Source organism: Crocodylus siamensis, chromosome 8, assembly GCF_052110815.1.
Source record: "Crocodylus siamensis isolate JL-2025a chromosome 8, ASM5211081v1, whole genome shotgun sequence".
Lineage (NCBI taxonomy): Eukaryota > Metazoa > Chordata > Crocodylia > Crocodylidae > Crocodylus > Crocodylus siamensis.
Genome location: NC_143402.1, coordinates 6,713,863 through 6,735,928, shown reverse-complemented (window position 1 = coordinate 6,735,928; position 22,066 = coordinate 6,713,863).

The following is a 22,066-nucleotide window of genomic DNA, read 5'->3' as shown; positions in this document are numbered from 1 at the left end:
ATTGATTTCACATTTCTATGACAGTATAAAGAAGATTTTTTTTTTTAAATGCTAAACCCCTAAATTACTGGGGGGAAAAAACTCTCCCAATTGTGAAAGTCTAATTAGTACCCTGAATGTAATATGGTGCAAATCTGAGTCTTAAAATGTTCCCATTTTATAGGCTAAACCCTAACACATCCTGGATATAGATATAGCACCTTATTAGTCTGAAAATGTTATGAGATTTAGTAATTAAAATAAATATCTGAGGGATTTTTGAACTATTTAACTATTTGACAAGTGAATATATGAATAATATAATAAAGCTTCATCTACTAAGTGACCCTAGGAACTGAGACTTCATTTGGTTGTTTGCTGTCTCCAGAATGAATAGGACGAGCTCTCTTAATTAGCAAGGACCCGTGTGTTTCAAGCACGAGGACAGAGTCAAAAAGAGATCTGCATTTAGGAGAGCTGCAAAAGTCAAGGCCAAGAAGGATAATTGCTGGGTGGATGGCTATGTTCTAAATGCGTTTGCTGTTTCACTGGAACGAAGGTCAGTTCTTTCTTTCCTTTTGTGTCCTCCTTCAGGCTATACCAACAGCAGCTTTTTGGGCAAGTGATAGCAAAACAATGAAAGATTCAATACATATGACTTACAGCACTCTTCCAGGTATCTCCCTGCCCATGTAAATTAATGAGTACTTCCTCCCCTGGTCTTTCAGACTAATAAAATGTACAAAGTCAGCCTCTCCCCCTCAAGATTAAATTAAAAAACTGTCTATAACTCACATATTTTATTCTTACAGTCAGAATAAAAGCTGTTGTTTCATTCAATCCCCACAGCAAATGGCCCGTTAGGAATGATGAAACCTCAGAGTGAAGTTTTATCTTTTTTTTAAGGTGCAATTTTTTTTTATTATATTTCATTGTTCATATATTATCATTTTGCTGCTGCTTTGTGCTTTTCCAGTACAAAATTAACTCCACTTTGTACACGGAAAACCAGCAGTAGAATATGAGACAGGAAGAAAGATGTACTCTCAAGCCCATGGCAGAGTCCTGAGCTGCATCTCCGGCTGTGATTGCTAAATGACTTATCCAAAGAGGAGGCCAATTAGGCAAATGTATCAGCCTAACCTTACTTGCCAAAAGTTAGGCATCTGTAAGGCAACTTTACCAAGTAGCAATATGCCTATATGCAGGCATGAGAGACTGTTTTGGAGCTAAAAGTATAAAAACAATGTAACTGTTAAATATTCATTATCATCAAGTAGCTCTTTTAAAAAAACGATGTCACGAGTTAATTTCCTCTGCATGATGAGATTCTGTGACAGCAATAACATAAATTATTGTTGAGACACTGGAAATAACCCATTTCAATGCCTAACTGGTTAGAAAAGATGCCTCTTGACAGATAGGAAATTAAACCAAACTCAGATCCCTGTTTGCTTAATTAAGAAGGTAGGCACTCTTCTTTCCATGAAGCCGGGCCCAAAGACATATTAAAAGACATCCAAACCCTTCACTAAAAATGAAAACCCAAAAGATAATGTATTTGCATTGAATAGAAATTGCCTGTCCTTCCTACCTGTCCCCATCTGAGAGAGAGGCAGGAAGAACTTAATGGAATTGAAGAAACAAAGACCTGTCCCTGTGTAAGTGATGCACTGATGATCCTGAAGGACAGCCAATGTTGAAAGGAGATGATCAAGCCCAAAGACATGCTAGTAACTAAGTGTATTATTAAGATACAAAACTATATGGATTTTTGAATAACTCACCCCCGGCCTCTCACCGGTCTCATCCCCAAGTCCTCGTACTTCAGAAGGTGCTCCTGCTCCATCTTCATCTTCATCTGCATCTTCCCTTCTCCACTCCATTCTCTGGATCCATGCTTCAGAGAATGGCGTGCAGAAGGGAAGATGAAGATGAAGGGTTTTGCACGCCAGGGTCCTGTGGCTGTCGCATTGGTCTCCTCCCATCCTTACCTCCAACGATTCTTCTCCATAGGTAAGTGAGGGACTCCTCACTCTTCCCTTACCACGTTCTTCCCACTGACTTCCACTTCTGGTCTGTCAGTATTGTCCCCCCACAAAGCCAGCAGGACTGTATATGACTTATATAACGCCACAACAGATCAATGACCCCATTCAGGGAAAAACAAATGAGTTGCCGATACACTTTTAGTTGCGACTATAAACCACAAATTCAGCAGGAGATAAGTGAAGGGGGTGGCAGCAGTGTTAACCCTCTGTGTCCCAGAGCCACACTAAAGTAGCAGCTCAGGCAGCTGTGGTGAACAGACCACGGGCCAGCTCTTCGCCCCATGGACTTGGGTCATCCAGTCCATAAGAAGCCCTGTGAGGATGGATCCTGTCCATGCACTGTATGTTTGCCACCCCTCATCTACAAGGTCCAGCTGCCTTCAGGTAGCTCAGCCTCTCAATTACAGTGGGATAACTACACAATGAGATACACTCTGCAACATGCTGGGACATCTGTTCAAGGACATGCAGTAGCACTGGGCTGCCCACATGGGTCGGGGGGAGCGGGGGGCGGTCAATTGAAATACCTATTTGAGTGATTCTTATGCTAGGATTTATCAGTGCACTCTGGGGTGCCTTTGGGGTGTGTTTTTCTGGAAAACTCCTTATTTCCTAGAAGCAAGCTATTTAGTAATCAGAAATAAGCAGAATCCATGCTAAATTGCCCGAGCCTTGTGAATATTTCTTACCATAAACAATGCAGCAACCGACAGTTGCTGCATTGGAGGGAGCTGCTTCATCTACTGAACTCTGAGATAGTAAAAAGTCACATCCATACTGAATATCATCCCCCACCTAACCAGAGGATGATCTTGGATACAGCTGGATAGTGGCCAGCTAGTTAGTGCTCTAGCACTGTGTGCTATGTACTCAACTGATCCCGGTCAGGGAAAGCAAAAATGTCAATGCTGGGCTGAACTCAGCTGATTGAACTTCATCAAGCTTCTGTTCAGTCAAGCTACACAGCAAAGATAAAATATAGGCATATGGTTCAGAAACTTCACAAAAGACATGTATCGCTGAGTCCCATCCCAAAAGGATATGTAAAGAAAAGTTTGGAGGACATGCTGTTCATTAGGCATGTATAGTAATGTCTCCAGAAATTGGTCCTCTCCTTGCATCCTTTGTATTAAAGGAGTGGCAGGTCTTGGGTCTCTTATACTAATCAGAAGTCCATTGATTCAAATCTCAGGTGTAAAACACATATAAATGAGAAGAGAGCCTATGCCACTAATTAAGCACTCTTTCAAATGAGGCCCAATCCATTTTGTCACTGCAATGTATCAGTGAAGCCAGCCGTATGCTTAAAGATAATCATATACATAAGATTGTTAAAGACAGCTGATATTTAGCAGGACTGCTTTCCAAATCCTCCTCATATTTAACTGGCTTGTGGACAATCAGCAGAGAGCAGCACAATAACCACAACTGCATCACTTCCCTTACAGCTACTCAGTTAAAAAAAAAAAGTAAGAAGTAAAGTAAGTACAAAATCAAGCATTTTAACCCAGGGACTATTAGTGTAAGCACTAAGGCAAACCTTTGTTGCTATGGGAATTTGTCATGGGGCTCTGTGTCTCCTGAAGTTATGGCTCAAGCCATTCAAAGATTTCTAGCCTGCAAAGTTGTGCTTTATCCCTAGAATTGAAGTTGAGACATCAGAAAACTTCTGATTTGGAAAAGAGATGCTGTAATTTCTCTCCTAGCCCATGCTCAGCTTCCTCATCTTATTTAATATCAGGCATGTAGACAGAGAAATCATGTGTCATTATGCTGTGGAGTTTGCTGCCTCAGGAACTCAATGTCAAGAACGTAGGAAACTCCAGAAAGAGACTGGATAGGTAGAGCGACACTAAGAATATCTAGAATCACCATAAATAATGACAACCAGGGTTGGAAGGGGAATTAATAAACCTTAAGGGCTGAAGCCGATCTCTAAGTAGCAGAGACCAGGCTGAGACCTATGGGAAGCAGCTTATTTCATTTTGTTACTGCTACTGCCACAGTCCGAGACAAACCGTAGACTAGACACACTATAAACACTTAAAACATTTGTTTTGTGCCTTACGGACTTCATATTCGTCCCTCCGTTCTTTTTCTTGTTTTGATGTATCTCTTTTTTTGTCTTATAACATCCTCAAATATAGAGCCAGGCTCATTCTCTGTATAGGAAGGAAGTTGTACTTAGAGGTAGAACGTATTTGGCTGCATTTATGACTACTTTTAAGATCACCTTCTTGCTTTTATGCATATAAGGAGATATAGACACAACTGGTTTGGATCATGAAATTCAATACACTGTTCAAATGATTTGCCAGATTCATATATGTGACTATGAGTCCTCTAAGTGTTTCACAATGTATAATTCATACTCATCTGGATTTAGAGCATTTCTCAGTGCCTTTCTCAGTAAAAGGAATAGCATAGTCTATTTGCATTTCTCCCAGAAAATCTGAATGATAGAGTACACTGAACACAGCTGTCCTGAGATGAGAGAATAAGTGTACCAAGGGAAATGTTTATGATAAGATTTTAAAATGAACTTTAGGTCTGAAACATATCTGATAAGTCCTACTATCTGTTTACTTTCTTATGAAATCTTAGCTATATTTATTAGGTCTGCCTGAAGCAGCAAAGCATAATATATCATCATATAGTGCACCATTCCCTCATTCATTCACTTAGAGAAATAAAAACAAATTGGCTACCTAATCCTTGGCTGGAGGATCAATTTTAAATAAATAGAAGGCCAGGTCCTACCTACTGTCCTTGTTTCAAAAACAGCACTTCAGCTCTGCGAGTAAAGCCAGGACACGAAGCTCAGGCTGAAGTCTCGTTGAAGAAGCTGAGGCTCAAAACACATTGCTGTAGGTGTCTGTGGATTTGTTGTCCTCATGATGAAATGGAATAATTTAATTGAGGTAGATTGAGGCACCCATGAGGTGTCAAAGATAACCTGTTATATGAATCCCATAGTTAATGCATACTAAGAGTAATTACACTTACCAAACATCACAGAGAACATTTTTTTCGCTTAAAATGTAGAGCATGATTTTATTTATGCAACCAAGGGATTTGAAAGTTTGTTCTTTATTTACATAAGTCAAGACACCGAATCCTTGCAAAAACAGAGAGTACATGAGCTCATTGGAGTTCTCTGCAAACTGTACCACAGGAAAAAAAAAACATTTTATCCATAAATCAGAAACGGAAGGAGACAAAAGATTAATAGATTTGTCCTTAGAATAAATTGCCTTGTTCTTTCAAGTATAAAAAGAGACTACTTAGACCTGTGTGATAGGACAAATTAAAAAATCAGTGCCAATAAGAGAGAATATATTCACTATTTTGAGGGAAAGAAAAGGAAACAATGATTGAAAATAGGAACACCTATAAAATACATTTCAATAGCTTACAAAGACCTATATATGTCTGTGTATGTGTGTGTGAGAGAGAATATATATCTAGATATTCAGTGTGTGAATATCTATCTATAGCATTTATCTATTTATTGCATCTTCCCATTTAGATGTGTGTGTGTGTGTAAATATCTAAGTATCTATATCTATGTATAGCTATCTATGTATAGGTATAGAGAGATATATATTCACACACACACACACACACACACACCCACACACACACACACACACACACACACACCCCTAAATGGGAAAACGCAAAGAAAAACCAGAAAGACACCAGCAAAGAAAGACAATGTATCATCTGATTACTTAACAGTGCTGGTAGGAATTGGGGTTACCTTTTCGGAGGGAAGTGCGGCATTTCATAATTTGGTTTTATTCTGCAGTAGACCAAAATCCTAATGTTTCAAAGTGTGCCATTAAAGGGAAGTTCTGCAGAACTTACATGGAGACTTATTAAAACATTTTCTTGAAGCATTTTCTTGGTTTGGCTGTCTAGGGGCCCCACTGAAGAATATCTGGATTGGCTCCGTTGGATGAACTGAACCGAACCAATATATTATATAGATATACAATATGACTGAACTGAGCTATTCGAGATCATCAGTGGGGCCCCTACTTCTTATTATCCTAAATCTATGGTTCATGATAATTGTGTGTGTGTGTGTGTGTGTGTGTGTGTGTGCGCGCACGAGATTATATTAACATTAATCATAGTTTCATAGTTTCTAGGGTCAGAAGGGACCTGAGTAGATCATCTAGTCCGACCCCCCGCCATGGCAGGAAACAATACTGGGGTCATACAACCCCAGCAAGACGTTCTATACCTATAGATAGCTATTCATAGATCTAGGATAATAAGAACTGAAATTAAATAAAGACTGCCTCAAAAATGCTTGACCCATTGTGTTTTACACACAATATGCACCACCTTTGCAGTAATATTATCTTAGTATCTTTGGCAAAGCCATAGGGCATTACCCGGTATCTGGCAACAAGCCAAGCAACAGCTTCTTTCTTTGGCAGTGTCTAATGTCATCACATAGCTGTTGAGTCTCGATGCACTTACCAACAGAGTACATCATCTGCACTTGTCTGCAGCTGCACTGTGGGTCGTTGCATTGGCTTTCCCCCTAAGGACTGGCTGCACTGAGCCAATCCAGATCCTCTCCAGTGAGGCCCCTGTGCAACCAAGCCAATTTGGCTGCCCCCATGTTGAGCCTGCCAACCTACTGAGGAGACAATTTCACATTTAAATGTTGCCAGCTCTGTTTTCTTTAAGGATTCATTTCAGGTTTTCTCTAGTAAACTGATGCAGCTCGTGATTCAGGTACCTTGATGTCTACTTCTTGGGAAGCAGAAATGCTGTGCTAGGGGAATGTATTTCTCACTGGTTTCATTCCAGTCATCCAGCTAGCCCAAGTTTGCTACTAAGGTGGGTTTCTTACCAGATCTGGGCACAGGAACAGAAGTCATCGATGCAGCTAAACCTCCGTTTTCACTGAGTGGTTGGACAACAGCAGAGCGCTAGTGCACAACATCTCAATGGGCTTGTTTTATATCCTGGGGACCTTCACAGAGAGAAGTAGTTGAGCCGTGCCTGCTGCCCACCTGAGGCACTCTTGGGGTTGGAGTGCTGGGTCTTGTTGGCTCATTTTGCCTCCTTCTGGGGGCAGTAGATCAGCACCCTCAGCAAGTTTGCAGATGACACCAAGCTGGTGGGAATAGTAAATACACTGGAAGGTAGGGGTGGGATTCAGAGAGACCTAGACAAACTGGAGGTTTGGACCAAAAGTATTCTCATGAGGTTCAATAAAGACAAGTGCAAAGTCCTGCATTTAGGATGGAACAATCCCCTGCACCGGTACAGGCCGGGGCTGACTGGCTGGGCAGAAAAGGGTCTGGGGGTCTCGGTGGACAATAAGCTGAATATGATCCAGCAGTGTGCCCTTGCAAAGAAGGCTAACAGCATCCTGGGCTGCATTGGCAGGAGCATTACTAGGAGATTGAGGGAAGTGATTCTTCTCCTCTATTCAGCACTGGGGAGGCTGCATCTGGAGTCCTGTGTCCAGTTTTGGACCCCCCACTACAGAAAGCATGTGGACAAATGGGAGACAGTCCAGTGGAGGGCAACAAAAATGGTTAGGGGGCTGGGGGCCATGACTTATGAGGAGAGGCTGAGGAAATTGGGCTTACTTAGTATGGAGACAAGAAGGCTGAGGGGAAATTTGAGAGCAGCCTTCAACTCCCTGCAGGGGGTTGCAAAGAGGATGGAGCTGGACTGTTCTCAGTGGTGGCAGATGACACAAGGAGCAATGGGCTCAGGGTGCAGTAAGGGAAGTTTAGGTTAGATATTAGGGGAAAAATATTCTCCACTAGGAGGACAGGAAAACACTGGACCAGCTTACCCAGAGAGGTTGTGGACTCTCCATCCTTGGAGGTTTTTAAGACCTGTTTAGATGAAGCCCAGTTGGGGCTGGTCCTGCTTTGAGCAGGGGATTGGGCTAGTGTGATCTCCTGAGGTCCCTTCGAACCCTCATTGTCTATGATGCTGTGATTCACATGGCTCTCCCCATCAGCAGCCAGTACCCATAAGGGAAAACCATGATCCCCACCAGCAGACTGAATCATACCATTCATAGCATCTGATGAAGTAGGTTGTAACCCATGAATGATCATGCTTTTCTGAGTATGTCTACAGTGTGCTCCCTGGCCTCACTTTTGCATAGTTTTTGGCTAAGATGGCAGACTACCTCACGCTCACAGCTACTCTTAAATCTAAAACAGCTGAGAACCAGTGCCCTGGAAATAGCATAGTGGCACTGCATGAGGGTTAAGGCACCCCTCAGGAAATGCCAGATTTGGTTTTCACTGGCTTTTTGACTACAGAAAAATAGTAAAACAATCCTTGTGTTGCAAAGAACTCAGAAAGACCGCTCAATGTGTGACACTCTGGCTTCCTATTTGCAATCACTAGGTTTATCTTGTGAATCATGTTAGGATGCCTAACAGTGTTAACGTTGCACGGCACCCCTGAAAGCGTTTCAAGGCGCCCGAGGGTACTGCGGCACCCTGGTGAGAATCATTCTTTCAGGGCCTCGGCACAGCAGTCTGCACCTCAACCAAGAGTTTGTCGTATAGATAACTTGGACTATTTCAGTAATGTTAACTAACATCTATAAAACTCACTGGATACTAAATCTGTATATAAATGTGGAATATTATTAATTAGCATGAATTATCATTATTAGAAATTCCTTCCCATTTCTCTTCCAGACAGGGGCAAATCATCCAGCAGTATAATAAATCTTAGGAAATGATATCTTCATTTACAATTCTGAGTAAGTTCCAGAACAAAAACATGCAATAAAGACCTCATTAGCCAGCAAAGTTAAAAACAGCAACAGTGAAACAAGATGTGGCAGCTCCATTCGTTGTCATAATGAAGAAAGAATATTTGTTTTTAAAAATACCCACCCCTACACTAAACACAAAAAGAAGCATCTCTCTTTCTTTCATAAGGCTTTATGTTTTAAAGTTTGCTGGGCTTGTATACAGCTCTTCAGATACCGCTGGTAGTCTACGGAGGGTGCCACATTTGCAGGCACAAATTTCTAGCACTCCATGCTAATTATGCATGTCTGCCTTTCTGAGGAAGAGACATTTCTGTATCACCTTAAAGTGCTGCTATCCTGATCTGAATTATCAGGGAGGTGAGGATTAGCATGTTGCAGTATGCAACTGCGTAAGCAGTGAGGGGTCCAGTTTTTTAAGGGAAAATAAAAACCTCACCCATGCCCCATCTCAAGCCAGGTTGTCTGGCCAGGGTTTCTTTTCATTACGTGAAAGTAGCTGTTTACTGAATCACTGAATGTCAAAGTAAAAGACTAAACATTTTTTTCAAAATGTTCTTATTCATCTACCTACATATTTATTTAGGGAGCCTGTCTGCCACAGGATTAAGGCAACGCTTCTAAAAAGCCAGCTATAGGAACTAATATTAGCTGAGAAAGGCTAGCGCTAATATTAGTACTTTTAGGAGATGTCTACTATTTGCTTATTAACTAGTCGAAGTAAACTTGTCTTCACAAAATAAGATCAGTTGCTACTTTGTAACAGTGCTTCCTCAAAGAGAATATTTATATTTCATAGGTGTTGAGGTTCTCATTAATTTCTCATCCCAATATATTGAAAAGGGTCATCTACTAATATTTTGGTCTGGAAAATACTTGTGTCAAGAAGAGTTGTTGACACTGACCTTGAAACAAAAAGTGATCTCAAAAGTTCCCTCTTTTATGTAGAAGTTACATTTTCACAACAGAAGTTAAATATAATTTCCTTAATGGAAAAAGATGTCTTTAATTGATATATATCTATATAGAAAGATAGAGAATGTCAAACCCTTGAAACTTAATAATGATATTTCCAAATATGATTTCCCATTTGCAATTCCACAACTGCCAGATTTAAAAGGCCAAGATAATACCATGAGTTTTAGATGAGCTCTAGTGATTGAGAATACATATAATACCAGCTTATTACTAATAACTTATATTATCCAGTTTATCTAAATTAAGACACTGATGATTGATTTTGGGTTTTTTTTTAAATAAATCTTTGGGTACTTAAAAGATAACTGGGGCTTGAAAGATAAACCAGACTTGATGGAATAATGTGATAATAAAAAAGAGCACCATTACCACTTCTAGGTCCTGACCTGGTGAAATATTTTTGTTCATATTCACAGTGAAGCAAATGCATATGTCTCATTGAATTCAGTGAGCCGTAAACATGCTTTTTAAAGGATTTATTGTATAGGGGTGGTAACCTGAGATCCAGCTTGTGTATTTTATCCTTTTGTTTTATTTCTGAGATAAAGAATAGTTAGGAACACACACAATTGAATACTATACTACAATATTTCCAATTCTACATATTTTGTGGTTCGGCACTGCAAACTTCCATTGGTTCACTGCAGATCTTGACAAACAACTTCTGCCTAAAAAATGCAATTTCAAGTTAAATGAGATGAATTATAAATCTAGGTTAAATTAGGAAAATTGTTCCAATCAAAACTGAGTGTTACTCTAGTGACTATAATAGAGTTTCTATTGGCTTACCCCCTGGGTGGTGATGCCTACAGTAACAGTAGTTGTCCACGTGAATGGCTACACATTTTCTAAACCCACGCTTAGAATATCATACGAGGCCCAATCCTATTCACACTGAATTCAGTCAGTCTTGAAAGATACAGAAATTGGGGCAGGACCATTGTATTTAAAGAAGAGAAATTCTTGTCTTCTAACTTGGTTGATTTTGTACGTTTGCAAGGTGTTGGATCAGTTGTTAGCCTTTTGCTCTTCCAGTTTCTGTCTTGCTAATCAGCCAACCCACCTGTCTTTGAATCAGTTCAGTGTAGTGACTTAGCTGTCATGCACACACCCACAAACACACCCCCACGGTTTTATGCGGGGAGGAGCGGGTGGTTGATGAAGAAGGCTGCCCAACCCAGCCATACATTGCCGGTTCCTAGTCACATCGCAATGCTGTCAGCTCCCCTCTCGCATCCAGCTATTACAAGTCACCTTCACCTTTATCATAACTGGTTTCCACTTCATGCCATAATGAGTTTCCTTCAGCTTGTACCCTGTCAGATACAGCTTCACATTTTTATCATGCCAGTTAGTCTCTTGACTTTTTAGTGAAGACATTTCTCTTTTTTTCATGAGTCTGTTTTCCTATCATATCCTCCTTTACTTTTGTCTGGATTTCCTGTTGTTTGTCCTTCAAATAGTGGGAAAGAATCTTTTACACTGACTAACTAATGCCATCATTAGGATGCTGAGGCTCTCTAAGTTATTGTATATAGCCAACACACCTTAAAATATGAGGAATTTAAGTGTTGTAATCTTGTTAGTAAGTCTTCGCATCTACCAAAAATGTCTTGTCAATTTAACCAAAAAACCCCCAAACCCTTTCTATTTTACACATAACTATCCCCCAAAGCATTATTTTACACATATGATTCCTATCAGTGATATTGCTCCATAACATAACTTACCTGCTAATCCCTTATCCTATATTAGCCATGGTAGGCTGAAATGATTTATATGTTTTAAACATAGGAATTGCCATTACAGATCTGATTAGCGGTCCATCCAGTTGAATATGCTGGCTGATACTGGTCCCGCTCAGAGGGAGTAAAAGGATTTAGGGCCCCGATGGGGCAGATGTTGCACAGCTCATTCGCCAAGAGAATGCTCCCCTAAACCAGATTTAAGGGGAAGAGATTAAAAACCTGAAGTATAAGGTTTTAAAACCCTTCCAAAGCTTTTTATCCCAAACAGGATCTTCTTGTTAGGATATATAGCACACAAGGATTCCTTTCACATAGCATACATTCACTCGATTCATCACTCCCTCCTACAACCCAGCCCAGTGCCCACTTGGGGAGCCTTTTTGTGAATTCCTAAAGGGAAGTGCAGCTAACCCAGCAGCTCACAACAACAATATGGCAAGAACATATTGTCATCATATACTATCAAGAACATACAAAATAACAGTCTAGATGCTTTTATTCTTTATGCTTTTTGATGAGTTGCTGTCACCCTAACTCACGATGATGGGGAGCTTACTCAGGAAATGGGTTCACTAAAATTAATATGGTTGAATGACAATCAGTGGAAGGGTGGCAAACTATGGCCCTCTCTTTTTAGAGTGGTGTCCAAAATGTCACATCTTACTTTGAAATGTCAAACGTATTGTCCAAGAGAGCGCATTGCTATTGCAAAGGGTTTTATGAACCACATCTGTTTCTTTAGCTAGTCTCTTTGAGCTTGTTAAATTTGAAGATGACATCTGACATGACTGTTTAAAAATAGAAATATGGACCTGCACATTCTGCAGTTTTGGCAGCTTGAAGTAAGTTAGAATCAAAATAAAAATTAAGGCCATTTAAAGTTATCAATAAATCAGAGTTTGTGACACTTAGGAGCCTTGTAGATTGTGATTATCTCTGCCAGACTATCACAATTGAGAATCAATGATATTATGGATACCTGAATATCATAAAAAATGCTAAGAAACGCTGCAATGAACTACAAGTAAAACAAAGCAAATTAAATCAGATACTGTCAATATTGGATTTTTTTAAATGATATTTTACTCCTTATTTACTTAAAATGAGAAGGATTTCAAATATTCAGGTATATCACATAGAAGCAGTTCAGATATTGTTGGGCAAAACCTGCAGTCTGTTATTGGGTAAAACACCCAATGTCATCAACACTCATTCATGCCAGGGGGTATTGGCCCTGAGGGCAAACTGGCTAAGGCATCTGTCTATGACTCAAAGCAGGAGTTTGATCCTTGTTCAGCATGAGCTGAAGGGCAATGGAAATGGATACTTAAAGCAAGACTTCTGCTGGAGCACACAACAAATGCACTAGCTGTTAGGAGTGGAGGCGAAGCAGCCTATAGTTCAAAGGACTGCTTTATGCTTTCCACCACAAAAACATGCTTTTAGTTCTTTACGACTTTGTCAAAACTTATTTGTTTAGGCAGAATTGTTTCTAGCTGAGTGCTTGCCCCAGACTGATTTTTTCTTGTGCTTGAGGGGTCAAAATATTAAAAAAAAGATTCTAAAAATAAAATCAGAGGAAAATGCGTGGTTATTCCCAGATTAAAAAGCAAAACACTCAAACTGTTTTCCTGAGAATATGTGCCACCTCCCTGCTGGAGCTGGGGCCTGCAATTCAGCAGAGACAGCGAGTCATTTTGCAGAGGCAAACTGGCACTCTCTCTTCCAGAACTTTAGGCGCAGATAGCAAGTGATGTTTTTTGCACGATTTGGCCCCTGAAAGTGCTCTACAACCATGTCATAACACACATGCAGAAGGCTTTTAAAATGGCCAATTGCATGAAAAGGTAACCCTTGTTAAATCAGGTAGTAAATGAAGGTGCTCTAAATTAAAGTGCCTTAGGGAACTTGTATATAGTTCACCTATTATGCCCCTGGTTTGCCCCAGGCAGGAGGAAAAAGGAGCCAGGGAAGGAGTGGGACAGCACAGTTGTGGCAGGTGGGGGGATGCTGGCTGACACCCCCACCCCAGGGAGCCAGGGAGAGGGTCCCCGGTGTCCAATGGCACCTCTCGGGGGTGTCCACCCTCACATGGGAAAATCCCTGGCAGCCTGGCTGGCTGCTGGTATCTCCAGGCAGGCAGGAGAGCAAACCTGTAGACACCAGCCAGCCCAGCTGCCAGGTTTCCATAGCAGGCTACAGTGCCCCTGCCTCCTGGCCATGGAGGCTCTGAGCTCCCACAGGGAACATCTGTCTGCTTTCGATGGCACTGGAATTTAACTGCTTTGTGTAAAGCGCTTACAATTATAGCATGACTGATAAGTTCTGTAACCACTTTTTGAATAGAGCCTGGGTCTTGACATTTCTCTGCTGTCTACCAGTAGATGGGCACTGCCAAACTGAGACACTCCATGCCCGCTCCTGTCTGAACCAGAATGAGAATAGTCCCCCTGGTCACAGTATGGCATGGACACCAGTAAGCTTTGCCCCTCACACAAAGGCAGCTATATATCACTTACAATTTTGGGGGTAGCACTCACATGGGACTGTGTGCCTCACCACGGCATCATATGGCACTCTGAGTGATACAGATTTACCGTAGTGTCTGGAGTCCTGTGGGGGGAACACCCCCTCCCATAAAACCTCAGAATATGGGCAAGTAGTTAAAAAAAAAGTTATAATGCACAGAAGTGTAACTTTAATAGTGCATTTCTTCACTTCTGAGTGCTTAACTGTTCAATCTTCTTTTTAATACAGTATTTTTGGACAATAAGTGTATACACTTCCAGGAAAATAGCAAGGAAGATAAATCCACCGCCCATGACAATCTTCTGTACATTAGAGACTCTTCGGACCCTTAGTGTCTATTTAAGTGGGCAGCAGCATTTTTAGTTAATCACATACCAGCTTTACCAGATTCTTACAGAGAATTTCAAAGCACAGGAAGCTGAAAACATAACTGTTTGCGAGAACTACCATATGCTGAGCCCCGTTTGTTTCTTTGAGCTGTTAAACAGGTGGGCCATTTCTTTAAGATACAACAGCCAAATGCTGAGACTGAACAAAGACAGCAGTTTAAAAAAAATTACATAGGTAGCTTGGAAGAAAATGGTCTATCATTAAAAATCAGATTCGTGTTGTTACTGGCATGTGACGCAAACTTCTTTGTAACGCAAGTATTGTATTCAAGCATTCACGCCATCGCGCTTTCATCTTACGTTAATGTCTCATCTATTAGAATTGTTAACATTAAAAAGTACTTCTTCATGTTTATCTGATAAGCCTCAATTCTATGATTACATAGCAGAAAGAAATAAAAAGTGTAAAAGTATTTTTTAAAAGACATGCTATTTCTTCTGCTCACTAGATTACTAGCATGCAAGGCAAATTCATGTTCTCAGTTAACAGGCAGAGGCGGATTCCTTGGCCAAGGACAGATGATCAAAAACCGGGATGAAAGCAATTAAACATATGTGGGGTCTGTAAGCAGCATAGGTTAGTTCAGGAGTGACCAGGACACATGTTGGCCCTTTAGTAGCGGGGCACACAGCCTGCTTGTACTGGCCAAAGGCAGCAGGTTGGTGGTGCTCGTAGTGGGCTCCCCAAGCTGCTGGAGACTGCCAAGAGCAGCCAAGTCAACCCCGATTGGCTCCTGGGCACAGGGAAACACCCCTTTCTTGTCACTGTCAGCCACAGGCTTGTTAGCTGCAGTCAGGCAGCGGAGGCACCCATGGTCACCCATCCCCTGCAGCCCACTTGTGTTTCCTGGGGCTGTGCCTGCTTGTGAGAGGGCAAGGGGATCCCTGAGTGGGCTCCCACACAGGGACCCCCATGCTCTGCAGCCCCACGGAGCCCAACTGGGCTCTCGTCATGGCCAAGCACCCTTCCCCACCATCATTGTAAGTCACTGTGCTGACTCAGCTCCGTGAGACCTTGCGGGGAGGCCGAGCACGGAGTGAGTGGTAGCATGCCTCCCCGTGAGGGTAGACTCATGGGAGGCTGCAAAGGCACTTGGGATGCCCGAAGACAGCAACCTAACATGACTCGACAGGGGATCTGGTGCAGATGTTCAATTCCCCAGTCTCACCTAAACTGATCATGTTTAAGTCCACCTCAATCCAGGTCTCTTTTAGATTGGGTTCTGCCATTTTTAGACTGGCCTATGTTCTCTGAACTTCTGTACTATTACAGATTTCAATCGGTTTCTGAGCACTTACACCAGTAAAACTGTAATGTTTGTAGCTAGCCCCTAAGAAGTGTTTTGGATACTGGTAACAATGAATATGCAATATCTAAAAACACATGCAGTGACTTCTTGTTTTGGTAAGCATAAAGATTTATTGTCCCTCAAGGTAAAAAACCAGCTTGGTTTTGCATCAGTCAATATTTTCGAGTCAATAAATCTCAATATTTATGATATTGACTGATGATCAGAATAAGCCAACTGCATAGCAAAAGGATAAGACAAAAAAGTAAACATCCTCGTGGCTTTCTCTACTTCTTATAATGAAATGGTAACATTAAGAACATTTCCTCGAATGGAGAAACTTTAAATCTACACACCATATTACTATTATTCAAAAACACAAGCCATCTTCTGGCGCCTACCTTGTCTTCTAAATAAAAGAATTGTATAGCTTATACAAGTAATACTTAATAATACTAACTGGCATTGATATAGCAGTTCTCTTTTTTTAAACACCTTGCAAATGCCAAACAATCAGTCTTCAGGACACTTTTGTTAGATAGCTACTACATCTGTGAGGATGTGAGGCAGATAGGTAAGGGCACATATTAAGGCTAGAAAGTCAGAAGTTCATAACCTGTTCACTCTGCCCAGAGCAGAAGAAATGAGTATTATGAAACTCACTCTTGTGATACCTCAAGCCTACATTAAACAGCTGAGTACCACATCAATAAGCAGAACATATAAGACAAAAGCATCAGGTTTTGTCTTTGCTCTTGTAACATAATCACCTGAATTCTTAATTCTTATTAAAATGCAATAACTGTAAGACTTATGGACTCAGAGGTAAACAGGTGTAACTTCATTGACATCAACAGACTTCCGTGGACCCACACCAGGTATTAATTTAACTTGTAGCACCATGCACCTCAGGTGAACTGATGACAGTTTACCAGGAATGTTTTTTTACTGGCTCTAGCATAATACATCCCTTGCAACTGCATCATGTGACTAAATTGTAATACAGAGTAATGTGGCAGGATCATGCTTTTACCATATCCAAAAAGAACTGACTGGCAACAAAGAGAAATATAAATATTCACATCTTTAACGCAGCTCCCCTCAGAAATGTATTTAGCTCAATAGCTTCAAGTAAGCACAAGAGACACAAATTTAAGAATCAAGCTCCACTGCATGTAATCACAGGGAGGCTTACTATGTGTTTGGGAGCCTTGAAATATTCTTTCCTGCAGAGTGGAGCTGCCTACGCTGGCTGTTCAGAAAGCCAGGCAGCCAGTTTGCATAATGCTGTATACTAATTTGCATGTTTTTGTAAATTTGCAGCTCAGTGGCAAATGCTTAAAATATTTCAAAAGAAGGCTATTTCTTTGGGGTGGGAAGGCAAGCTGTTTCCATATGTGGACTTCAGGGACACTGTTGCTGCCTCCTGTATGAGGACGAACCCTTCTCTTTCTCTCTTTTTCTCACACAATTTCCCATCAGCCTCACTTCTCAGTTCCCCTATTTCTGATTTTTCTTATATTCTTATAGATTCACAGATGTTTGGGTCCAAAGGGACCTCAGTAGATCATTGAGTCTGATCCCCTGCCCTGGGCAGGAAAGAAGGCTGGGATTAGATGACCCCAGACAGGTGTATGTCTAGCCTCCTCTTAAAGACCCCCAAAGTAGGGGATAGCACCACCTCTTCTCTGTTCTCCTTCCCTGTCATATGTTTCTTGCAGCTCCCATACCTTGTGTCTTCTCTTTCTCCCCTGCCTCCCTCGCCCGTGCCCATCCCAGCTTTCTTGTCCACCTTCGCCAACACCCTGGGATTTCTATAGCTCTGTCCTTGAATCTGCCAGCTCCAACCAACCTCACTCCCTGCATAATACCTGCATTATGGAAGAGACCACTGCTGGCAGCTGCATGAGACAATCTTTTGAGCTGAGCTGAACAGCTAAATACCACTCACAAAAAAGAATATATCTCATGCTGGCCGATTGCCCAGGACTCTCAGGAAGGAGGGTGAGAAGGGGGAACAAAGCTGCAGAGATGCAGCTCAGAGGTATAGAGAAAGCTGCCAGAGGGGTAATTCAGCAAGGTTTCTCAAAGGCAGAACCCGCCTGCAAAGCCGTCTAAACGTTGCACAGGTTTGGGCTCTAGTTGCCACAGCAACACCAGCCAGTCACTTCAGCAAAAATATGGTGGAGATTCAGAAACAGAGAAGATAACTTTTAATTGACGCAGCCCCCAGCTGAAGGAGAAGACCTCCCAGCTGAAGACTCCAACCAAGATGGAAATCCATCCGGGCTGGACGCTGTCCAACCAGAGTCAGAAACCAGCCCTGCCCTGAAAGACCATAATGCAAACAAAAAAGAGTAACAGTCGCTTTCTTTGATAGATGGGGAAGTGTGGCTCAGAGAATAAGGAATAAGTCTTATTCCACTGCCTTCACCTTAAGACTTCTAACTTGTTGCTGTCTTTGTAGACTGTTCCAAATGTTCTCCTTTGTGGTGGGTCTGTTAGAAAGCAGTTTTGTAGCTTGTAAACCATGCATGAGCTGGTTGCCTTCATCTGTGATTTTATTTAATTACTGCATGACAAGACATGTTATAACTATCAAAATGAAGTAAGCACTAGACCCAAATGCCATCAAAATTAAGAAGAAAAAGAAAATACTACTTTTGGTAGTATTTCAAAGTGAAAAACTGAATTTCAACGGGAGAAAGCAAGATGCAACTTCACATCTGAAAGTTTGTAAAATGGAATCAAGTGATAGAAATGAAATATGTCATTTTAAGTGACTGGGCAAAGCTCCAGATCACCAGAAGTGTCAGCACAGTGCTCGGTCCCAGTCGAAAATGCAAATGAAGGCCTAAGAATTATGAAGAAAGAGATTGAAAGCAAAAATCCATTGTATACCCACAGCTTGAACACTGTGTGTGTACTTCTCATGTCTCCTTCCTCTCCCCTTCGCCCCCCCATCTCTGAAGAGCATAACAGAATGAACCAAGGTAAAGAGAAAGTCAACAAAGATAATCATCAGGATCTTGGAGAGACTTCTTTATGAGGCAGATTTAATGAGCTATCACTTACCTTAGAAAAAAAGACAGTTGAGGAAGAATATGACAGAGGTCTAAAAATAATGAATGGTGTAGAGAAATTAAATACAGGCAGCCTTACGACACAATTGGTTCCTGAAAACTGCTTTTTAAGTTGAAATGTTGTAACTCAGAACCCATAGGAAACAACGTTATAAATGGCGGATTGGTTCCTGAACCAAGGCCCGATACCCTATTTTCACCAAAAATAACCCAGAATTTTGTACTCAGTCAATTACAGATAAGTAATATAGTTGCATTAATGCATTTATGTTGTAAATAGCAATCATATTGATGTGGAAGGACTTCTTTGAGGTGACTTTGCTGGACTTTTTGAAGGGTGTTTGGTTGGAGTCTTCTCAGGAGTCTTGGCTGCAGATTTTTCTAGAGTCTTGTCTGCTTTCTTTTAAAGAAAATGTCCAAGGAAGTTTGGACAGATGTTCTCCAGGGAGATGGGTGATGCAGCAAACTTGTTCACTGGCACGGCGTAGCATCAGATTAAGCGTTGTAAAGTTGAAACTGATGTCAGAAAGTTGAAACGGTGTCAATTTATAAATGTTGTCAGTGCAAAATGTAACTCGAAACTTTGTAAGTCAACGACTGCCTGTAGAGATTTACTATTTACCCTCTCTTATAATACCAGAATGAAAGGACAAATTATTAGGAAGCAGATATAAAACTAAAGAAAAGAAGTTATTTTTCACATAGCATGTAATTAACTTGTGGCACTCACTGGGCATGTGTACACATGCACATTTACTGAGCAGTAACTAAAATTACTGCACAGTACAGGCACACATCTACATGTACACACCTGTACTGCACAGTAAATATGGTGACTTACACTGACTTGAGTGTAAATTTAGCATCTGCAAAATGCAGGTATCAAATGTATGCCTGATTAATTACTGCACAGTAACTTATGTGTAGACAACTTACTGCACAGTAACAGTGTGTCTGTGCAGTGACATGGGACTAACTTTAGTCCCAAGTCAATCCGCACACAGAATTAATACGCTTTAATGTCTGCATGTATAGACACCAGCCAATTCCTGCTTACTGTGCAGTACCTTACTGTGCAGTAAATTTAAGCTGGTGTAAATGCACATGTATACATGCCCATTTCCACCAAATGTTAGAGACCAGAAGTTTAACCAGGTTCAAAAGAGAATCAGACCAATTTATGCATAAAAGGTAATTCATTGAGCATTAAACACAATCCTTGGACTGTAACCCTCAAATTATGGCTCTCTTGGCCTCTTAATTTGTAAGCCCTAAGGCAAGAGAGATATAACAAATCAGTTTGGACCAGTCCTGCATATTCTTCTCTCCACTCAGAGAAACAAGATCCTGGCTAGATAGACCTATAGTCTGATACAGTATAGCATCTCTTACATAATTCTGACAAATAATTATTTAACTTAATGAAAGAAGAGCCTAAAATTAAATTTGTTTCTTCCACGTATGAACATTGTAAGACAGTAGAAGTCTGACAGCAAATTCTTTTCTTAAGAGCCCAGTATGTGCCAAATACTGGCTTGTTATATAAACAGCTAAACACAAGAAATGGACTGAAAATTTTATCCCATGTTGTATGTTCTATCAGATTACCTTTTGGCAGTCCATCTGGAATACTACAGTGGCTTAGAGATGAAAGGCTCTATGCCTTATTGACAAATAATTTGGTCCCCTTATAGTACATACTTTTAGACTGGTTTTATATATTCTTTGACATGTATTCCTCTAATTTCTGAAACAATTGTGTGAATGAGGTACTTGGATATGATCTGTGACTCTTGATAATGATTTTTTCCCAAGCAATATTATTATTTTCATTTGCTCTCTGATCTATTCATTTGGTTGTTCCTTGACTTTTCATTTATGGAGGCGGTATTGGTTATGATCTTCTGATTCAGTATTGTAAGGCGCACAGAATTTCTTGCCTTCAGTTCTTTGATTTACATCATTGTCAACAATTATATACTAAAAGAGAAAGATTCTGGTCATGTAGCTAGTTATGCTGATCTATTTTCCAATCATAAAAGCACAGAGTACTTCTTTAATATTTTATTCCATTTCCCATTTCCCTGTGATAATTAAGTTTGCATCTTCTGCGGGTACCGTATATGTGCAATAATAGCTGTGCTTGTGGTTAGGGGAGTGTGTATATGCAGAATACAGAATGAAATGTTCCAATACAAAAATAAGACTCTCAAAATCATGTTACAATCACAGCTTTCATACTTTTTATATGGATACATTTCCTCCATATATAGGACATGAAAATTTAATTGTTAGCACTTTTCTGTATATATAAATATTGTATGGCCATAATATGTGGCCATTATTATGACTATAATTATGAAAGGTAGAGCCATGGTGGAGTTCTGCTTTAGCCCTCTGATGCAATATAAAACCTTTATGCTACACACGTCTATCACCTATTCTGAATATGCAATATATATCATAGAAAAAGAAATGCAGAATATCTGAACAGGCTTTATTCTGGCCTGGTTTTATATCCTTCTACCAGCATCTCTAAAGGTGTAGCAACCATCTCCCGGGATTAGTACAGAGGATGAACAGAATTGGTCCCATCTGACTCACTTTCTTCTGCCAGGACATGTGATACATGATATACATGTTTATATGCCCATCCAGACATCTGTATGCATGTGGATGATTTCAGAGATTAGAAACAAACTATGCAGAAGTGTCAAGTCCATCTCCTGACTCCATCATCAGGAAGGTACTCTTTGCCAACAGAATCAACACAACCAGCTGTGGGTAACCAGCGTTATGGGTGTTTCATGAGTGGCAATGTCCAGAGGGTATTTATTTGACAGGTAACAGAAAATGATGGGCAGGGACAGACCTACAGTCTTCAAGGATCCCTACATCTGTAAGTCTTCCCTAAAGCTATGCTGGATCTTAAACAATTGCTGCTGTGGTGGATTGCAATAATTTCTGCACAGCAGTTTCCCAGCCACTCCACTCATTGTGGAAAGTCCATTGTCCAGCCTACAAGGGACTCTGGATTTGGGCCTGAGAACATGAGAGGACAAGTCTCAGTGTGTGAAGGTAAGCATATGCATAAGTGTTTGCAGCACCAGAGTCTACATAATAACATAAGCAGGTTAAGATTTTTAAAGAGACCTATAGGAATTGGCAGCCAGTTCCCAGAGGATGTGCACATGTATACAAGACCTGAAATTCAAAGATAGATGGCTTCTTGGCTTCCTTCA